Source organism: Bos indicus, chromosome 18 (genome assembly GCF_029378745.1).
Source record: "Bos indicus isolate NIAB-ARS_2022 breed Sahiwal x Tharparkar chromosome 18, NIAB-ARS_B.indTharparkar_mat_pri_1.0, whole genome shotgun sequence".
Classification (NCBI taxonomy): Eukaryota; Metazoa; Chordata; class Mammalia; order Artiodactyla; family Bovidae; genus Bos; species Bos indicus.
The window spans coordinates 1,237,494-1,260,286 of NC_091777.1; positions in this window are offsets into that span (position 1 = coordinate 1,237,494).

A 22,793-nucleotide genomic window follows, 5' to 3' on the forward strand; every position below is an offset into this window, starting at 1 on the left:
CTCAAGAAACAAGAAAAACATTGAATAGACAACATAACTTTACATAAAGCAATTGGAAAAAGAAGAACAAAAAAACCCCAAAGTTAGCAGAAGGAAAGAAATCAAAAAGATTAGAGCATAAATAAATGAGAAAGAAGTGAAGGAAACAATATTAAAGATTAATACAACTAAAAACTGTTGTTGGGTTTTTTGTTTTTGTTTTTGTTTTTGTTTTTCGAGAAGATGAACAAAACTGACAAGCCATTAGCCAAACTCATTAAGACAAAAAGGGAGAAGAGTCAAATCAACAAAATTAGAAATGAAAAAGAAGAGGTTACAACAGACAATGCAGAAATACAAAGGATGAAAAGAGACTATTATGGGCAACTGTATGCTGATAAAATGAACAACATGGAAGAAGTGGACAGATTCTTAGAAAAGTTTAAGGTACCAAGACTGAACCAGGAAGAAATAGAAACTATGAATAAATCAATTATAAGCACTGAAATAGAAACCGTGATCAAAAATCTCCCAAAACACAAAAGCCCAGGGCCATATAGTATCACAGGGGAATTCTATCAAACATTTAGAGAGAACTAATGCCTATCTTTCTGAAACGCTTTTGAAAAATTGCAGAGGAAGGAATACTTCCAAACTTAATGTATGAGGCAACTATCACCCTGATACCAAAACCAGATAAAGACATCACAAAAAAGAAACTTACAGGCCAATATCACTGATGAACATAGATGCAAAAATCCTCAACAAAATTCTAGCAAACAAAATTCAATAACACATTAAAAAGATGATACACCATAATCAAATTGAGTTTACCCAAGGATGCAAGGATTCTCCAATCTACACAAATTAATAAATGTGCTACACCATATCAACAAACTGAAAGATAAAACCATATGATAATCTCAATAGATCCAGAAAAAACTTTCAACAAAATTGAGCACCAGTTTATAATAAAAATTCTTTTAAAAAAGGGCATAGAAGGAGCCTACTTCAACATAATAAAAGCCATGATAAACCCACAGCAAACATCATTATTAATCTTGAAAAACTGAAGCCATTCCCTCTAAGATCATAAATAAGATAAATGGGCCACTCTCATCACTATTATTCAATATAATTTTGGAAGTCATAGCCACAGCAATCAGAGAAGTAAAAGAAATAAAAGGAATTCAGATTAGAAAAGAAGAAGTAAAACTCTCACTGTTTTCAGATGACATGATACTGTACCTTAAAAAACTCCTAAAGATACTACCAGAAAATTAATAGAGCCAATCAGTGAATTTAATAAAGTTTCAAGATGCAAAATCAATACACAGAAATCACTTGCAGCCCTATACAATAACAATAAAAATCAGAAACAAAAAGTAAGGAATCAGTCCCATTTACCATTAAAACAGAATGAATAAACCGCCTAGGAATAAACATCTTAAGGAGACAAACGAACTGTATACACAAAACTATGAGACACTGATGAAAGAAATCAAAGATGACATAAACAGATGAAGAGATATTCCATGTACCTGGGTTGGAAGAATCAATATTGTGAAAATGACTATTCCACCAAATGCAGTCGAAAGATTTAAAGTGATCCCTATCAAATGACCAATGGAATTTTTCACAGAACTAGAACAACAACAACAAAAAAAATCACAATTTGTATGGAAACACAAAAGACCCCAAATAGAAAGAATGGAGATGAAGGAATCAAACTGCCTGACTTCAGACTAACTACAAAGCTACAGTCATCAAGACAGTATGGTACTGTCACAAAAATAGAAATGTAGACCAATGGAACAAGATGAAAAGCTCAAAGATAAACCCAAGCACCTATGGGCACCTTATCATCAACAAAGGAGGCAAGAATATACAATGGAGCAAAGATAATCTCTTCAATAAATGGTGCTGGGAGGACTGGACAGTTACATGCAAAAGAATGAAATTAGAACATTTCCTAACTCCATACCCAAAGATATATTCCAACTGGATTAAATACCTAAATGTAAGACAAGAAATTATAAAACTCTTAAAGGAAAGCATATGCAGAACACTGTATGACATAAATCACAGCAAGACCCACCTCCTAGAGTAATGGAAATAAAAACAAAAATAAACAATTGGGACCTAATTTAATTTAAAGACTTTTGGACAGCAAAGGAATCTATAAACAAGGTGAAAAACCAAACCCTCAGAATGGGAGAAAATAATAGCAAATGAAACAACTGACAAAGGATTAATTTTCAAAATATACAAGCAGCTCATGCAACTCAATACCAGAAAAGCAAACAACTCAATCAAAAAATGAGCAAAAGACCTAAGCAAACATTTCTCCAAAGAAGACATACAGATGGCTAACAAACACATGAAAAGATGATCAACATCACTCACTATTAGAGAAATGCAAATCAAAACTATAATCAGATATCACCTCACACTGGTCAGAATGGCCATCATCAAAAAATCTACAAAGAATAAATATGCCAGAGAGGATGTGGAGAAAAATGAACCCTCTTGCACTGTTGGTGGGAATGTAAATTGATGAAGCCACTATGGAAGACTGTATGGAGATTCCTTAAAAACTAAGAATAAAGCTATCCAACATATGACCCAACAATCCCGCTATTAGGCATATAGCCTGAGAAAACCATAATTTAAAAAGACACATGTACTCCAATGTTCACTGCATACCTGTTTATAATAGTTAGGACATGGAAGCATCTTAGATGTCCATTGATAGATGAATGGATAAAGAAGTTGTATTACGTATACACAGTGGAATTGTACTCAGCCATAAAATACTCAGCATTTGAATCAGTATTAATGAGATGGAACCTAGAGCCTGTTAAGCAGAGAGAGTAAGTCAGAAAGAGAAAAACAAGTATCATATGTTAACACATATATATGGAATCTAGAAAGATGGTACTGATGAACGTATTTGGAAGGCAGCAATGGAGACACAGATGTAGAGAACAGACTTATGGACATGGAAGGGCAGAGGAAGGTGAGGGTAGGATGAATGGAGAAAGTAGCAAGGAAACATATATTCTAAAACATGTAAGAGGCTTCTCTGATAGCTCAGTTGGTAAAGAATCCTCATGCAATGCAGTAGACCCTGGTTTGATTCCTGGGTCGGGAAGATCTACTGGAGAAGGGGTAGACTACCCACTCCAGTATCCTAGGGCTTCCCTAATGGCTCAGCTGGTAAAAAATCCGCCTGCAATGCAGGAGACCTGGGTTTGATCCCTGGTTTGGGAAGATCCCTTGGAGAAGGGAAAGGCTACCCACTCCAGTACTCTGGCCTGGAAAATTCCCTGGACTGTATAGTTCATGGGGTCAAAAAGAGTCGGACTTGACTGAGTGACTTTCACAATCTTCTACAGTCCTTTACCATATGTAAAACAGAGAATTTCCTGAGTGACTCAGGGAAACCATACTGGGGCTCTGTGACTACCTAAAGGGATGGAGTAGGAGGTGTGAGGGAGGTTCAAGAGGGAGGGGACATATGTATACCTATTGCTGATTCATGTTGGTGTATGGCTGACACCAACAAAATATTGTAAAACAATTATCCTTGAATTAAAAATAGATAAATTAAAAATATGTTAATAGGAGAAATCTCATTTTAAGTGTACTTATCACACCAAGAAAACTACAGGAGAACCCAAGGAAAGTTTTGGAGTGAATAGATAAGTTTATATCTTGATTGTGGTGATTGTATTATGAATGTAAGCATATATCAAAACTCACCAAGATTATACCACTACTACACATTTATTAGGGGCTTCCCTGGTGACTCAGTTGATCGAGCCTGCCTACAATGCAGGTTACCTGGGTTTGATCCCTGGATTGGGAAGATCTGAAGAAGGGAATGGCAACCCACTTCAGTATTCTTGCCTGGGAAATCTCATGGACTGAGGAACTTGGCAGGCTATATAGTCCATCGGATGGTAAAGATTGGACGTGACTGAGCGACTAACACATATACACACACACCTATTGGCCAAAATCTAGAACATTAATAACATCAAATACTGGAAAGTATGTGGAACTGCAGAACTCAATAATTGCTGATATATGTACAAAATATAGCAGACACTTTGGAGGATGATTTGGTAATTTCATATAAAACTTGGGCTTCCCTGATAGCTCAGTTGGTAAAGAATCTTCCTGCAATGCAGGAGACCCGGGTTCAATTTCTGGGTCTGGAAGATCCCCTGGAGAAGGGAAAGGCTACCCACTCCACTATTCTGGCCTGGAGAATTCCATGGACTGTATAGCCCACAGGGTTGCAAAGAGTCGGACATGACTGAACAACTTTCACTTTCACTTTGGAAGATGATTTGGTAATTTCTTATAAAACTAAACATACTTTTAACATATGATAGCAATGGCACTCCCTGGTACTTACTTCAAAGAAATTGGATACTTGTGTCTGCACAAAAGTCTGCTCACAGATATTTATTGCAATTTTACTCATAATTGCCCCAAAGTGTATGTAATCAAGATTTCCTTCAGTAGGTGAATGGATAAATATATAGCAGTGCACCCAGAATATGGAATATAATGAAGCAGTAAAAAGAAATGAGTTATCAAGTCATGAAAAGATAGAGAAAATTTAAATTTCTCTAGTGAAAGATGCCAATCTGAAAAGGCTACATGCTACATTATTCTAAATATATGACATTCTAGAAAATCCAAACTCTGGAGACATTTAAAAGACAAGTAGTTGCTAGGGGTAGGGATAGGAGGAAAGGGATGAATAGGTAGAGCACAGAGAATTTTTAGGGCCGTGAAAATGCCCTGCATGATATTAAGATGATGGATAAATGTGACTATACATGTGTCCGAATCCATTGAATGTAGAACCCCAGGGGTGAACCCTAACATAAACTATGGCCTTTGGGTGATAATGACGCATCAAAGTAGGTTTATCAATTGTAACAAATGTGCTACAGTGATGGAGGATATTGATAATGGGAAGGCTACACTAACCCTTGTGGCAGAAAGTGAAGAACTAAAGAGCGTCTTGATGAAAGTGAAAGAGGAGAGTGAAAAAGTTGGCTTAAAGCTCAACATTCAGAAAACGAAGATCATGGCATCTAGTCCCATCACTTCATGGGAAATAGATGAGGGAACAGTGGAAACAGTGTCAGACTTTATTTTTCTGGGCTCCAAAATCACTGCAGATGGTGACTGCAGCCATGAAACTAAAAGACACTTACTCCTTGGAAGGAAAGTTATGACCAACCTAGATAGCATATTGAAAAGCAGACATTACTTTGTCAACAAAGATCCGTCCTAGTCAAGGCTATGATTTTTCCAGTGGTCATGTATGGATGTGAAAGTTGGACTACAAAGAAAGCTGAGCACCAAAGAATTGATGCTTTTGAACTTTGATGTTGGAGAAGACTCTTGAGAGTCCCTTGGACTGAAAGGAGATCCAACCAGTCCATTCTAAAGGAGATCAGTCCTGGGTGTTCATTGGAAGGACTGATGTGAAGCTGAAGCTCCAATACTTTGGCCACCTGATGTGAAGAGCTGACTCATTTGAAAAGACCCTGATGCTGGGAAAGATTGAGGGCAGGAGGAGAAGGGGACAACAGAGGATGAGATGGCTGGATGGCATCACCAACTCAATGGACATGGGTTTGGGTGGACTCTGGGAGTTGGTAATAGACAGGGAGGCCTGGCCTGCTGCAGTTCATGGGGTCAGAAAGAGTCAGACACGACTGAGCAACTGAACTGAACTGAACAAACGTGTGAGAGCAGGGGCTATACAGGAAATTCTGTATCTTCCTCGCAATTTTTCTGTGTACTTAAGAATGCCCTTTAAAAAGTCTTTTTAGAAAAAGGTAAATATTAAATATGTACAGTCTTTGGTTAAAACATGAATTATCCAGCCTAAAATAGTGCTGGATACTAGTGCTGATGTTGAGAAACCTGGTCTAGGAAGATGGGAAACCTAATTACTGGAAGTTAGACTGAAACTCTATTAACTGACTACTTGACATGACCCTTTAAACTGCTCCCTTGAACTGTACAGAAATTGCACCAAAAAGTAGAAGGTGAGTCCTTGAAGACTGGGAAGGCTATAATGAAGCCTCTCACGTGGGTCAGGACCAAAGCCTCGACCTCGTCCTTCTCCCACAGGGCAGCCTGGTGGCGCTGTGTTTCTGGCCCCTCCAAATTGGAAACTGTACCCTGGTTGTGGTGATGAGAAAGAGAGTGTCTGGCAGGAATATTCTCTCTCACTGAGACTCTGATGTTGTGATGGGATGTACTAGTTAAGAGGAAGAGAAAAGGAGAGAGGAGAGCTCCAATTTTGGATGCCTGCAGCAGTGAACAGTAGCTGAAAATGAGGCCTTAGTTCCCTGATCAGCAGTTCTAACCACTAGACCACAGAGGCCAACCACTAGAGCCTAAGTCCTCAGTCCTTGCCTGCCTTGAAAAGAATAAATTCTGATGAGGAGATGAAAAGTAAAGAGAAATTTAAAGAATTTATTGAAAAAGCAGAGTACATGAGGAAAGATGCACAGGTGAACTTGGTGTCAGTAACAAGAGTTGTGTCTTTAGGAAGTTTAAATTCGTTTTCCAGGTCTTTGTCTTCCCTCTGGCTAATCTTGTTTTGCTCCTTCAGGCTAATTTGCCTCAGGATCCTCCCCTAGGTGTGCGTGCACCCCTCAGCCAATATAGATTTCAATGCAAAGGCATTGGGAGAAGCAAGACTCATTATGCTCTGACATTCCCTGCCTTTTGACCCTGAGGACAGTTTCTATGCACGTGCAGCATCTCCCTCCCAAGGAAGGGAAATGTGTGTCCTCTTAATGGTTTACAGGGGCTAGCTCCTCTTTATTTCTGCTATGAGTGTTATTTTAAGGTGTCCCCAAGAAACAAAGCCTGGTTATTTACCCTTTTCCTATTGTTCCATTTGGGAGAGTAGAGAGGAGGCTGATTGTAAACTGTAAATTGATTAACCTGGAGCCCACCTATCTCCTGCCTCAGTCTATGCTAACAGGAGGATAGTTATAAGTGTCTGGCCTGAAGCCAGCCTTTTTCTTGCCCCATGAAATGTAAACAGGCAGCTACTTATAAATGCCTAACCTAGAACCTATCTATCTCCTGCATTATCACCAATAAATAACAGAACAATGGAACACTGACCAGTTCTTCATAACTGATGAGGAGCTACACCAATAAATGACAGAACAATGGAACACTGATTGGCTCTTTATCACTGATGAGGAGCTTCTTTGCTCATCCCCAGCACTGTCAGACAAACCTGTGACTGAACCTGAACAATACCCTGGGTCAGTTCAGCTCAGTTCAGTTGCTCAGTCGTGTCCAACTATTTGCTACCCCATGAACTGCAGCAAGCCAGGCCTCCCTGTCCATCACCAACTCCTGAAGTTCACCCAAACTCATGTCCCTCGAGTTGGTGATGCCATCCAGCCATCTCATTCTCTGTCGTCCCCTTCTCCTCCTGCCCACAATCCCTCCCAGCATCAGAGTCTTTTCCAATGAGACAACTCTTCGCCTGAGGTGGACAAAGTATTGGAGTTACAGCTTTAGCATCAGTATTCCAAAGAACATCAAGGACTGATCTCCTTTAGAATGGACTGGTTGGATCTCCTTGCAGTTCAAGGGACTCTCAAGAGTCTTCTCCAACACCATAGTTCAAAAGTATAAATTCTTCAGCACTCAGCTTTCTTCACAGTCCAACTCACATCCATACACGACCACTGGAAAAACCATAGCCTTGACTAGACAGACCTTTGTTGGCAAAGTAATGTCTGTGCTTTTCAATATGCTATCTAGGTTGGTCATAACTTTCCTTCCAAGGAGTAAGCGTCTTTGAATTTCATGGCTGCAGTCACAATCTGCAGTGATTTTGGAACCCAAGAAAATTAAATCTGACTCTGTTTCCACTATTTCCCCATCTGTTTTCCATGAAGTGATGGGACCAGATGCCATGATCTTCGTTTTCGAATGTTGAGCTTTAAGCCAACTTTTTCACTCTCCTCTTTCACTTGCGTCAAGAGGCTTTTTAGTTCCTCTTCATTTTCTGCTATAAGGGTGGTGTCATCTGCATATCTGAGGTTATTGATATTTCTCCAAGCAATCTTGATTCCAGCTTGTGCTTCTTCCAGCCCAGCGTTCCTCATGATGTACTCTGCATAGAGGTTAAATAAGCAGGGTGATAATAGGCAGCCCTGACATACTCCTTTTCCTATTTGGAACCAGTCTGTTATTCCATGTCCAGTTCTAACTGTTTTTCCTGATCTGCATATAGGTTTCTCAACAGGCAGGTCAGATGGTCTGGTATTCCCATCTCTTTCAGAATTTTCCACAGTTTATTGTGATCCACACAGTCAAAGGCTTTGGCATAGTCAATAAAGCAGAAATAGATGTTTTTCTGGAACTTTCTTCCTTTTCCATGATCCATCAGATGTTGACAATTTGATCTCTGGTTCCTCTGCCTTTTCTAAAACCAGCTTGAACATCAGGAAGTTCACGGTTCACGTACTGCTGAAGCCTGGCTTGGAGAATCTTGAGCATTACTTTACTAGCATGTGAAATGAGTGCAATTGTGCGGTAGTTTGAGCATTCTTTGGCATTGCCTTTCTTTGGGATTGGAATGAAAACTGACCTTTTCCAGTCCTGTGGCCACTGCTGAGTTTTTCAAATTTTATGGCATATTGAGTGAAGCACTTTCACAGCATCATCTTCCAGGATATGAAATAGCTCAACTGGAATTCCATCACCTTCAGTAGTGTTGTTCATAGTGATGCTTTCTAAGGCCCATTTGACTTCACATTCCAGGATGTCTGGCTCTAGGTGAGTGATCACACCATCATGATTATCTGGGTCATGAAGTTCTTTTTTGTACAGTTCTTCTGTGCATTCTTGCCACCTCTTCTTAATATCTTCTGCTTCTATTAGGTCCATACAATTTCTGTCCTTTATCAAGCCCATCTTTGCATGAAATATTCCCTTGGTATCTCTAATTTTCTTGAAGAGATCTCTAGTCTTTCCCATTCTGTTGTTTTCCTCTATTTATTTGCATTGATCACTAAGGAAGGCTTTCTTATCTCTCCTTCCTCTTCTTTGGAACTCTGCATTCAGATGTTTATATCTTTCCTTTTCTCCTTTGCTTTTTGCTTCTCTTCTTTTCCCAGCTATTTGTAGGCCTCCTCAGACAGTCATTTTGATTTTTTGCATTTCTTTTCCATGGGGATGGTCTTGATCCCTGTCTCCTGTACAATGTCATGAACCTCAGTCCATAGTTCATCAGGCACTCTATCTATCAGATCTAGGCCCTTAAGTCTATTTCTCACTTCCACTGTATAATCATAAGGAATCTGATTTAGGTCATACCTGAATGGTCTAGTGGTTTTCTCTACTTCTCCAATTTAAGTCTGAATTTGACGATAAAGAGTTCATGATCTGAACCACAGTCAGCTCCCAGTCTTGTTTTTGCTGACTGTATAGAGCTTGTCCATCTTTGGCTGCAAAGAATATAATCAATCTGATTTCAGTGTTGACCATCTGGTGATGTCCATGTGTAGAGTCTTCTCTTGTGTTGTTGGAAGAGGGTGTTTGCTATGACCAGTGCATTCTCTTGGCAAAACTCTATTAGCCTTTGCCCTTCTTCATTCCGTATTCCAAGGCCAAATTCGCCTGTTACTCTAGGTGTTTCTTGACTTCCTACTTTTGCATTCCAGTCCCCTATAATGAAAAGGACATCTTTTTTGGGTGTTAGTTCTAAAAGGTCTTGTAGGTCTTCATAGAACCGTTCAACTTCAGCTTCTTCAGTGTTACTGGTTGGGGTATAGACTTGAATTACTGTGATATTGAATGATTTGCCTTGGAAACGAACAGAGATCATTCTGTCATTTTTGAGATTGCATCCAAGTACTGCATTTCGGACTCTTTTGTTGACCATGATGGCTACTCCATTTCTTCTGAGGGATTCCTGCCCACAGTAGTAGATATAATGGTCATCTGAGTTAAATACACCAATTCCAGTCCATTTTAGTTCGCTGATTCCTAGCATGTCGACGTTCACTGTTGCCATCTCCTGTTTGACCACTTCCAATTTGCCTTGATTCATGGACCTAACATTCCAGGTTCCTATGCAATATTGCTCTTTACAGCATCAGACCTTGCTTCTATCACCAGTCACATCCACAGCTTTGTTTTTTTTTTTTTTTTTTCTTTGGCTCCATCCCTTCATTCTTTCTGGAGTTATTTCTCCAGTGATCTCCAGTAGCATATTGGGCACCTACAGACCTGGGGAGTTCCTACCCTGGGTGGAGAGCCCTATTTATCTCCCATCAGCAGAAGGAGAGACACTGCAGATATTGTGAGGTGAACCAGTGTGCTGGCTGGATATTCAGTGGGCTGGCCTCCTCGGCCCACCACCATAGCTGGCTCCAAGTTCCACACTCAGAACAGAAAGTTTATTTTCTTCGAGTTATGTTGGTTGTGGGTGGGGAAGGAAAGATTCACAAGAAAGTTCTGTTATTTTCCTCAACATGAGGCTGGGCATTTACAGGAGGTTTTACTGAAGTGGTCTTGCTTCAGAGCAAGGTGGCACAAGTTTCACCAAGTTCTAAATGCTTCCAACAAGGAGAAGATGATCAGTTTGGTGATGAAAACGTCCCTATTTTTTTTTTTTTTTTTGAAGTATAGTTGATCTGCAGTATTATATTAGTTTCAGGTGTACAACATAGTGATAAAATGTTTTATAGATTGTATTGCAAAATATTGGTTATATTCCCTGTGTTATGTAATATATCCTTGTTGCCTATGTATTTTGCTTTTAATAATTTGCATCTCTTTATTGCCTATCCCTGTCTTACTCCCCCCAAATTCCCTCTCCCCACTGGGAATCACTAGTTTGTTCTCTATATCTCTGTACCTGTTTCTGTTGTGTTGCAATCATTTATTTGTTTTGTCTTTTAGATTCCACATATAGGTGATAACAGAGAATTTGTTTCTCTGTCAGACTTATTTTACTAGCATAATGCCCTCCAGGTTCATCTACGTTGTTGCAAATGGCAGAATTTCATTCTTTTTATGGCCAGGTAATATCTACCTTTATTCAATTATCTGTTCATGGACACAGTTTCCTTCCATATCCTGTCTATTTTTTTTAATAGCATGACTACTTTGTAACTGCTCACCGTATGTGGCAGAAGAATCGGTTGGTTTTGGCTTTTACTACAGTGTTTGCTCTTCTATTAAAACTTGCTGAGCTCCCTCCCTACATTCTTAAACTGTGACACAAACCCATGGTGTTCTTAGGATTGTGAGCCCCCTCACATCACCGTGTGGGGCTTGGGAGCAAGGGGAACCAGCACAGACTTGTTGATGCTCATACTGCCTGCTCTGCCTTGAGAAAGCTCTTTGCCACTGACTCAAAGGTATCTTGTCTTCTACCATCATCTCCGAATCAGCAACAGGCAAACAGGGTAAAACTCTGAGATTCTTCAAAATTTTGACAATTATGTACATTCAAATTATATAATAAGCATATTTAAATGTATATGGGCACATATATACACATAATAATTTCAATACTTATTAAAAACATTTATAATATTCAAGAGCTGTGTATGATTTAATACTTTAGCAAGAAACTTTCTCAATGTAATAAATCTTATCTACAACATCTATATAATGGATGACTACTTTAAATAATGTTGCTACAAACAGAGGGGGGTACATATATCTCTTTTAATTATGTTGATGAAGGCAATTGAAGATCATACAAAGAAATGGAAAGATATCCTGTGTTCATAGGTTGGAAGACTTAGTATTGTTTAAATGTTTATACTACTCAAAGCAAGCTACAGATTTAATGTAATTCCTACCAAAATGCACATGACATATTTTACCAAACTAGAACAAATAATCCTAAAATATATATAGAACCAAAAAACTGCTTAATTGCTAATGCAATTTTGAGAAGAAAGAATACCTCATGCTCCTTGACTTCAGGCTATACTTCAGAGCTGCAGTAATCAAAACAGCATGTACTGGCACAAAAAATAAACACACAGGTCAATGGAACAGAATAGAGTGCCCAGGAAAAAAAAAATCCCACACACCTACAACCAATTAATCTATGAAAAAGAAAGGCAAGAATATACAATGGAGAAGACATTCTCTTTAAATGGTGCTAGGAAAACTAGACAGCTACATGTAAAAAATGAAATTAGAACATTTTCTCACACCACATACAACCCTTCAAGCTAGGCTTCAACAGTATTGAACTAAGAACTTCCAGGTGTGCAAGCTGCATTTAGAAAATGCACAGGTACAAGAGATCAATTTACAACATCCATTGGATCATAGAAAAAGAAAGGGAATCCCAGAAAAATATCTGTTTCAGTGACTATGCTAAAACCTTTAACTGTGTAGCTCACAGAAAACTGGAAAAATTTTTTAAAGAGATGAGAATACCAGACTACCTTACTCGCCTCCTGAGAAATCTGTATGCAAGCCAAGAAGCAACAGTTAGAACAGGACATGGAACAATGTACTGGTTCAGAATTGGGAAAGGCATATGTCAAGGCTGTATACTGTCACTCTGCTTATTTAGCATGGATACATCACACTAAATGCTGGACTGGATGAATTACAAGCTAGAATCAAGATCAGTTCAGTTCAGTTGCTCAGTCGTGTCCAACTCTTTGTGACACCATGGACTACAGCACACCAGGCTTCTCTGTCCATCAGCAACTCCCAGATCCTGCTCAAACTCATATCCATCAAGCAGGTGATACCATCAAACCATCTCACCCTCTGTCATCCCTTTCTCCTCCAGCCTTTAATCTTACACAGCATCAATGTCTTTTCCAATAAGTCAGTTCTCCACAACAGGTGGCCAAAGTATTGGAGTTTAAGATTCAGCATTAGTCCTTCCAATGACTATTCAGGACTGATTTCCTTAACACTGACTGGCTTCATCTCCTTGCAGTCCAAGAGACCCTCAAGAGTCTTCTCCAACACCACAGTTTTAAAGCACCAATTCTCTGGCACTCAGCTTTCTTTATGATCCAACTCTCACATCCATACATGACTACTAAAAAAAAAAAAAAATAGCTTTGACTAGACAGAATCAAGATAGCTGGGAGAAATATCAATAACCTCAGATACAGAGATGATACCACCCCGGTGGCAGAAAATGAAGAGGAACTAAAGAGCCTCTTGATGAAGGTGAAAGAAGAGAGTGAAAAAGCTGGCTTAAAACTCAACATTCAAAAGACAAAGATCATGGAATCTGGTCCCATAACTCAATGGAAAATAAATGGTGGGGAAAATGGAAACAGTGACAGAATTTATTTTCTTGAGTTCCAGAATCACTGTGGATGGTGACTGCGGTCATGAAATTAAAAGATGCCTGCTCCTTGGAAGAAAAGCTATGACAAACCTAGACAGCATATTAAAAAGCAGAGACATCACTTTGGCTACAAAGGTCCATATAGTCAAAGCTATGGTTTTTGCAGTAGTCATGTATGGATGTGAGAGTTGGACCATAAAGAAGGCTGAGCACCAAAGAATTTATGCTTTTGAACTATGGTGCTGAAGAAGTTTCTTGAGCATCCCTTGGACTTCAAGGAGATAAAATCAGTCAATCCTAAAGGAAATCAACCCTGAATATTCATCAAAAGGACTAATCTTGAAGCAGAAGCTCCAATACTTTGGCCACCTTATGCTAAGAGCTGACCCATTGGAAAAGACCCTGATGCTGTGAAAGATTAAAGGCAGGAGCAGAAGGGAGTGACAGAGGATGAGATGGTTGGCTGGCATCACTGACTCAAAGAACATGAATTTGAGCAAATTCTGGGAGATAGTGAAGGATAGGGATGCCTGGTGTGTTGCCATCCATGAAGTTGTGAAGAGTTAGACATGACTGAGTGACCAAATAACAGCAACAATATGCAAAACTAAACTAAAAATCTCCAAAAGTATTAATGTAAGACCTGAAACCATAAAAATACTAGAAGAGAATATAGGCAGAACATTCTGACATAAACTGGAGTGCTATTTGTTTTATATGTCTCCAGAGGCAAAAGGAACCAAAGCAAATATAAACAAATAGAGATGAAACTTAAAAGATTTTTCACAATAAAGGAAACCATTGACAAAATGAAAAGACAGACTACTGAATGGGAGAAAATATGTGCAAATGATATAACTAATAAGGGGTTAGTATCCCAAATGTGTAAATAACTCATACAAATTAATATTAAAAAACAATTTAAAAGTGGACACCAAAAAAAATGGCAAATGACCTGAATAGACTTTTCCCTCCTTAAGAAGACATACAGATGGCCAACATGCACATTAAAGATGTTCAACATTGGTGATCATCAAAGAAACACAAATCAAAACCAGAGAGAGATACCACCTCATTCCTATTAGAAAGGCTATCATCAAAGGCTACAAATAACAAACGTTGGCAAGGATGTGGAGAAAAATGAGCTCTCGTGTACTACTGTGGGATGTAAATTAGTGCAGCCACAATTGAAAACAGTATGGAAGTTCGGCAAAGAACTAAAATCAGAACTGCCGTATGATCTAGCAATTTCACCCCTGAGTATATAACTGAAGAAAATAAAAGCTTCCCTTTTTCCTCACTTAAAATTCTCTTGAATGGCTTTTGAGTTTTCTGTTGCAGAAGAAAAACGCTTTTCTTTAAATATGAGGGATTGTGGATTCTCTGTGAGATTTTTTTTTCATCTCTCAACTATTATTCAGTATCAAATTAGAAGACTTACAGAAGACATAAAATTGTATTATATCCAGTTGACACTAATGTTTACATAGAAAACCCTATGGAAGTTGTAGAAGTCACATCTCACAGTTCTAAGTCCTCTTCTGCTGGATACAAATGATAAAGCCTATCTTTCTAGAGTGGTTTCTTACTAGCACAAATGATGATGAATGTTAAAAACATAATAGGAAACTAAGTAATGACTGAAAGCTATCTGCAAAACTCAGCAGAAGGAAAGCAATTTCCAGACATGATCTGATTCCTAATCATTGTTAGGATTTCAGTGCCACACATTGTGACAACACAGTAGAGTAAAAGAAAGGAAAACTCATGCAAATGTGTAATTTACCATCCCCAGCTGCCTGCCTACTAAGGTGAACTGTGTCATGGAGGACCTTCTCCTGAGCAGGTTATAGATATGGACACAGGAGTGGAAAAGATGGGATAGAGCCGAATTGCTATATAGGAGAAAGAGAAAAAAATGAAAAAGAAGATAGTAGAGAGCACAGGGATGGAGGTGGGATCAGGGGAAATTTAAAGACTGGAAGCCAACTTTTTCACTCTCCTCTTGCACTTGCATCAAGAAGCTTTTTAATTCCTCTTCGCTTTCTGCCATAAGGGTGGTGTCATCTGCATATCTGAGGTTATTGACATTTCTCCCGGCAATCTTGATTCCAGCTTGTACTTCTTCCAGCCCAGAGTTTCTCATGATGTACTCTTCATAGAAGTTAAATAAGCAGGGTGACAATATACAGCCTGATGTACACCTTTTCCAATTTGGAACCAGTCTGTTGTTCCATGCCCAGTTCTAACTTCCTGACCTGCATACAGCTTTCTCAAGAGGTAGGTCAGGTGGTCTGGTATTCCCATCTCTTTCAGAATTTTCCACAGTGTATTGTGATCCACACAGTCAAAGGCTTTGACATAGTCAATAAAGCAGAAATAGATGTTTTTCTGGAACTCTCTTGCTTTTTCCATGATCCAGCAGATGTTGGCAATTTGATCTCTGGTTCCTCTGCCTTTTCTAAAACCAGCTTGAACATCTGGAAGTTCATGGTTCATGTATTGCTGAAGCCTGGCTTGGAGAATTTTAAGCATTACTTTACTAGCGTATGAGATGAGTGCAATTGTGTTTGAGCATTCTTTGGAATTGCCTTTCTTTGGGATTGGAATGAAAACTGACCTTTTCCAGTCTTGTGGCCACTGCTGAGTTTTCCAAATTTCCTGACATATTGAGTGCAGCACATTCAGAGCATCATCTTTCAGGATTTGAAATGGCTCAACTGGAATTCTATCAGAGAAGAAGCCAATTCTGACTCCATGTTGGAAAATGTTTCTTTCACTTGCTTTTCAATGCTTTTATTATTATGTGCTTGTGCTTGATTGTTCAGTTGTGTCCAACTCTTTGTGACCCCATGGACTGTAGTCCACCAGGTTCCTCTGGCCATGGGGATTCTCCACCCAGTAATACTGGAGTGGGTTGCCATGCCCTCCTCCAGGGGGATCTTCCCAACCCAGGGGTCAAATCCAGGTCTCCTGCATTGCAGGCAGATTCTTTGCCAGCTAAGCCAACAGAGAAGTCCAAGAATACTGGAGTGGGTAGGCTATCCCTTCTCCAGGGGATCTTCCTGACCCAGGAATCATACTGGGGTATCCTGCATTGCAGGTGAATTCTTACTAGCTGAGCTACCCAGGAAGCCATTTGTTATTATAATTATACATAATAACCTGCCTTAGAGGACACTGCCTCTCTGCCTGACTGTAAACTAAAGTGCCTTTGTTCAGCTCATAAAGAGATAATCTGACCTGCTCCCCTGTGAATAGCTACAACAACAAAAAAAAAGATTATCACACCCCTTCCAAAGGCTGGCCATTCTGGAGACGTTTTACAAGGCTAAAGACCCTTTCACCTTACTTTCTCATTGCCTCGCCCCCTCCCTTTCACTTTATTTTCCTACTGCCTCTCCCTCTCTATTCTGCCTTTTGACTTTAGTTCCTTATCGCATCTCTTTCTCTGACTCTATGAAAGAGCCTGGCATCCAGAACCAGACAAGATGGTTTCTCTGAGTTTAGTTTGCCATCTTCTTGGTCAGCCCAGCTTTTTGAGTAAAGTATTCCTTGCCTCAACACCTTGTCTCTCAGAGTCATTGGCCTGTCAATCCATGAGCAGGGAGAGCTTGGACTTGGTAACAGTCTGAAGGAAGTGGCATGATATATTTAAAATGATGAATGACAAGAACCTACAAGAATACTACACAGCAAGCTCTCATCCAGACTTGACAGAAAATCAAGTTTTACAGATAAGCAAAAGGTAAGAGAATTCAGCACCACCAGATTAGCTTCGCAAAAAATGCTAAAGGAACTTCTCTATGTGGGAAAGACACCAGCAACTAAAAACAATCTTGTACATATATAGACGACTATATAAAAACCTCATGGGAATAGCAAACCCCAAATCTATAATACATATACATGCACACAAAAAGAAAAAGCAACCCAAACACAGCACTATACATGGTCATTAAACCACAAGATAAGAGGACAAAAGAGGAAGGAAAGAAAAATAAATGTTGGAGAGGGTGTGGAGAAAATGGAACCCTCTTATACTGTTGGTGGGAATGCAAACTGGTGCAGCCACTATGGGTAACAAACAGTGTGGAAATTCCTTAAAAACCTGGAAATAGAACTGCAATAAGACCCAGCAATCCCACTGCTGGGCATACACACCGAGGAAACCAGAATTGAAAGAGACACATGTACCCTGACGTTCACTGCAGCACTGTTTACAATATCTAGGACATGGAAGGAACCTAGATGTCCATTGACAGACGAATGGATAAGGAAGTTGTGGTACATATACACAATAGAATAACTTGGCTATAAAAAGGAATGCTTTTGAGTCAGTTCTAATGAGGTGGATGAAACTGGAGTGAAGCAAGTTAGAAAGAGAAGCACCAGTACTGTATATTAATGCATATATATGGAATTTAGAGAGACACAGATGTAAAGAACAGACTTTTGGACTCTGTGGGAGAAGACAAGGCTGGGAATAGCATTGAAACATGTATATTACCATATGTTAAATAGATCACCAGTTCAAGTTCAATGCATGAAGCTGGGCACCCAAAACCGGTGCTCTGGGACAACCCAGAGGGATGAAGTGGGGAGGAAGGTGGGTAGGGGTTTCACCATGGGGTATGCATGTGTACACATGCCTGATTCATGTTGACGTATGGCAGAAACCATCACAATATTGTAAAGTAATTATCCTCCAATTAAAATTAATTAATTAATTTTTAAAATGACCTATAAAACAAACCAAAACAATTTAAAAAATAGCAATAAGAACATGTAAGTAGTCACCTTAAATGTAGTGGATAAATGGATTAAATGTTCTATCCAAAAGACAAAGACTGACTGAAAAGATACAAGAGACCCACTTCAGATCTAGGGACACATACAGAGTGAGTGGATGGAAAAAAGGCATTTCACACAAATGGAAAAATTGTTTTTTAAAAAGTTGGAGTAGCAATATTCACATCAGACAAAATGGCTTTAAAATAAAAATGGCTATAAGATATAAAGAAGGACTTTGCATAATGATCAGGGGATAAATCCAAGAAAAAGATATAGAAAGTATACATTTATATAAACCCAACAAAGGAGCACCTCAGTATATAGAGAAAATCCTGAGAGCCTTAAAGGGAGGAATCAACAGTAACACATTAATAGTGGGGGCTTAACACCCCAGTTTCATGGGCAAATGGAGAAATCATCCAGACAGAAATCCAGTAAGAAAACACAAGTCTTAAATGACACATTAGACCAGATGGACAATCTATATTTAAAGAGCATTCCACTCAAAAGCAGTAGAATACATATTCTTCTCATGTGCACATGCAACATTCTCTAAGACTGACCACAACGTTGGGCCTTAAAGACAGCCTTGCTAAATTTAAGAAAATTGAAATCATATCCGGCATCTTTTCTGATCACAATGCTATGAGATTAGAAATAAAACTAAAGGGGGAAAAAAACTGTACAAATAACAAACACATGAAGGCTAAGCAACATGCTTCTAAATAGCAATGGATCACTGAAGAAGTCAATGAGAATTTTAAAATGCTTAGAGACAAATTAAAAAAAACCACAATGACCCAAAACTGTTAGATGCAGCGAAAGTAATTCTAAGAAGGGAGTTTGTAGCAACACAATCTTACCTAAAGAAAGAAGAAAAATCTCAAATAAACAACCTAAACTACACCTAAAGCAACTAGAGAAAGAAGAACAAAGTCCAAACTTAGTAGAAGAAATCATAAAGATCAGAACAGAAATGAATGAAATAGACACAAAGAAAACAAAAGCAAAGTTCAATGAAATTAAAAGCTGATTCACTGATAGTTCAGTTTGTAAAGAATCTGCCTGCAAAGCAGGAGGCCCTGGTTCAACTCCTGGGTCAGGAAGATCTGCTGGAGAAGGAATAAGCTACCCACTCCAGTATTCTCGGGCTTCTTGGCTACTTGTGGCTCTGCTGGTAAAGAATCTGCCTGCAATTCAGGAGAACTGGGTTCGATCCCTGGATTGGGAAAAACCCCTGGAGAAGGGAAAGGCTACTGACTCCAATATTCTAGCCTGCAGAATTCCACGGACTGAATAGTCCATGACGTTGCAAAGAGTTGGACACAACTGAACGACTTTCATTTTCATTCTGCATATAAGTTAAATAAGCAGAGTGACTACATACAGACTTGTATTCCTTTACCGACTTTGAACCAATCAGTTGTTTCATGTCTGGTTCTAACTGATGCTTCTTGACCTGCATACAGGTTTCTCAGCACAATGGTACTTCTATATCTTTAAGAATTTTCCACAGTTTGATGTGATCACTTGTACATCTGGAATTTCTCAGTTTATATAATGCTGAAGCCTAGCTTGAAGGGTTTTGAGCATAACCTTGTTAGCATGTGAGATAAGCATAATTGTATAATACTTGGAACATTCTTTGGCCTTGTATTTCCTTGAGACTGGAATGAAAACTGACCTTTTCCAACATTGTTGAGTTTTCCAAATTTGTTGACATATTGATTGCAGCACTTTAATAGCATCATCTTTTAGGGTTTGTAATAACTCAGCTAGAATTCTATCACCTCTACTAGCTTTGTTTGTATTAATGTTTCCTAAGGTCCACTTGACTTCAAACTCCAGGATGTTCAGCTCTAGGTGAGTGATCACATCATTTTTGTTATCGTGGTCATTAAGACTTTTTCTGTATAGTTCTCCTGTGTTCTTGCCACCTCTTCTCAATCTTTTCTGCTTCAGTTATGTCCTTACTGTGTCTGTTCTTTATTGTGTCCATCTTTGCATGAAATATTACTTTGATATTGCCACTTTTTTTGAATAGATAACTAGTCTTTCTCATTCTATTATTTTTCTCTGTTTCTTTGTATTGTTCATTTAAGAGGGCCTTCTTATCTCTCCTTGGTATTTGCTGGAACTCTGCATTCAGTTGGGTATATCTTTCCCTATCTATACTGCCTTTCACTTCTCCTCTTTCCTCAGTTTTTCATAAAATAGCTGCAGAAAGGAATATTATTCGGCCATTAAAATAAATGAAATAATGCCACTTGCAGCAACATGAATGGATCTAAAGTTTGTCATACTGAGTGAGGTAAATCAGACAGAGAAAGGTAAATATAATATATTGCTGATATGCAGAATATAAAAATATAATACAAATGAACTTATTAACAAAACAAAAACAATTCACAGACTTGGAGAATGAACTTATCCTTTCCAAAGGGGAATGTTGATAGGTGAAGCATAGTTAGGAAATTTGGGATTGACATGTACACAATGCTATATTTAAACTGCATATTCAACAAAGACCTACTGTATAGCACAGGGAACTCTTCTCAATATTATGTAACAACTTAAATGGGAAAAAATTTGAAAAAGAATAGATACATATATATGTATAACTGAATCACTTTATTGTACATCTAAAACCTAGCACAACATTGTTAATCAACTATACTCCAATATAAAATAAAAAGTAAAAAAAAAAAAAAAAAAAAAAAAACTCTTTCCAGCTATAAAGGCATTACTAAATGACTTTTGGGTGTGCAAATGTCACACCCCTGAAGCATGGTTGTGAGAGCTGATGTGAAGATTCTATGGGCAGATAATGTTTTAGTTTCACAAAAATGAACTGAAATCCAGAAAGTTCTTATACCTCAATTCATTCTAGGGAATCCCTTCTGAGTATTATGTAGAGGCTCTCAAAAGATAACAGCTACTACAATATCCTAGTATCCTCCTGACTATCACCTATAGACACTGTTTAAAGAGCTTTGACTCCAACTTTCACACTTCCTTTGTACAAGTGATGTTACTAATGGATAATTCTGTGTTAGTTAAATATATATTGGAGTATTGAGAGCTCTAGACTTTGGATGGCATCTTTGAGCATATCTGATTTATTTTTTTCTCTCTGGATAATCAACATCTTTATGATAAGGACTCAAATTTATTGCAATACATCTTATCTCCATACAAAATTTAAAAGAATTTTATCACAAAATCAAAATTTCAGAAATGCACCTAACGATTAATGAACTTTAGTATATAATAAAAGCAACAACTCAAATTAGTGGAGTATGATGAAATTAGTAAAAGTGGTATTGGGAAAATCATATATCCTATGGAAAAAGATAAAGCTGGCGGTCCTGTCTGGCCTTCTACTTAGACTAAGAAGGAAGAGAAAACTGGTTTAAGTAACTGGTTTCAAGAGAGAACACAAAGGAAGAAGCAAGGATGAAGAGTTGCAGTTCTCTTTTTAATAAAGGAAAAATTATGCTACATAGTTCCCAAATTTTTTGGAGTAAATGGTAGGATACTATCCACATTACTTTCTGTTATTTTAATCTCTTATGTATATCCTGCAGATTATTCCATGTAGTTTTTAAAGATATCTCTATTTTTTTTTCCTTTTCTACATGAACAGCTTTTCAGTGTAACCGCAGAGTTAATGAGAAAAGTTCTCTTTATAAACATCTTCCAGCTAACAAGTAAATGATACATTAGAATATCTCCCTTTGTAACCTCCTATGAAGTAGGAGATCTTGGCATGATCATCAGTGGCTACTAACATCACACGAAGGGAAGCAAGAAGATATTATAGCTTCCTGGTGATACTATTTTACCAAAAAAAACATCAAATCTGAAGCAATCTTACCAAAAAACACCAAATCTGAATCTGACCAAGCATCTATTGATAGATTTAACTACCAATATATAGAAAATGCATAGGACAAATTAGCATGCTAAAAATGATGCCATGAGGGTATTAATCACAAAATCTAGGTTGTTGGGCCTTTCCAAGGACAAAACAGCCAGTTTCTCCAACAAAAGTAATATCAATAAAAATAACCACCACCCAAAAAAAATATAAGAAAGGAAACATAGACAGAGGGAGAAGACAAAAGAAATATAAAAGATATACCAGTCAATCACAATGTCTGAAGCAGTTTTGGATTCATATTCAAACTATTTTAAAACTTTAAAAACATTCACAATACAATTGAGGAAATGTAAACACTGACTTGTTTGATGCTATTCAATTCAGTTCAGTTGCTCACTCATATCCGACTCTTTGTGACCCCATGGACTGCAGCATGCCAGGCCTCCCAGTCCATCACCAACTCCCAAAGTTTGTGCAAACTCATGTCCATTGAGTCTGTGATGCCATCCAATGAGCTCATCCTCTCATCTTCTGTAGGTATATTTTGGTTGTAATGATCAAAACAAGTCTTTTAGAACCTGTAGAAATAGACTGGAATATTTATAGATAAAGTGACAGAAATCTAGAGTTGCTTCAGAATGGTCTGTGACACTGTATGGGATGTAGATTGGTATAGAGGTGAAATAAAGTTGGCCATTCATCAATAGCATTGAAGTTAACTGATTTGTACATGTGAGGTTTATTATATCTCTTATGTAATCTGGGGAACTT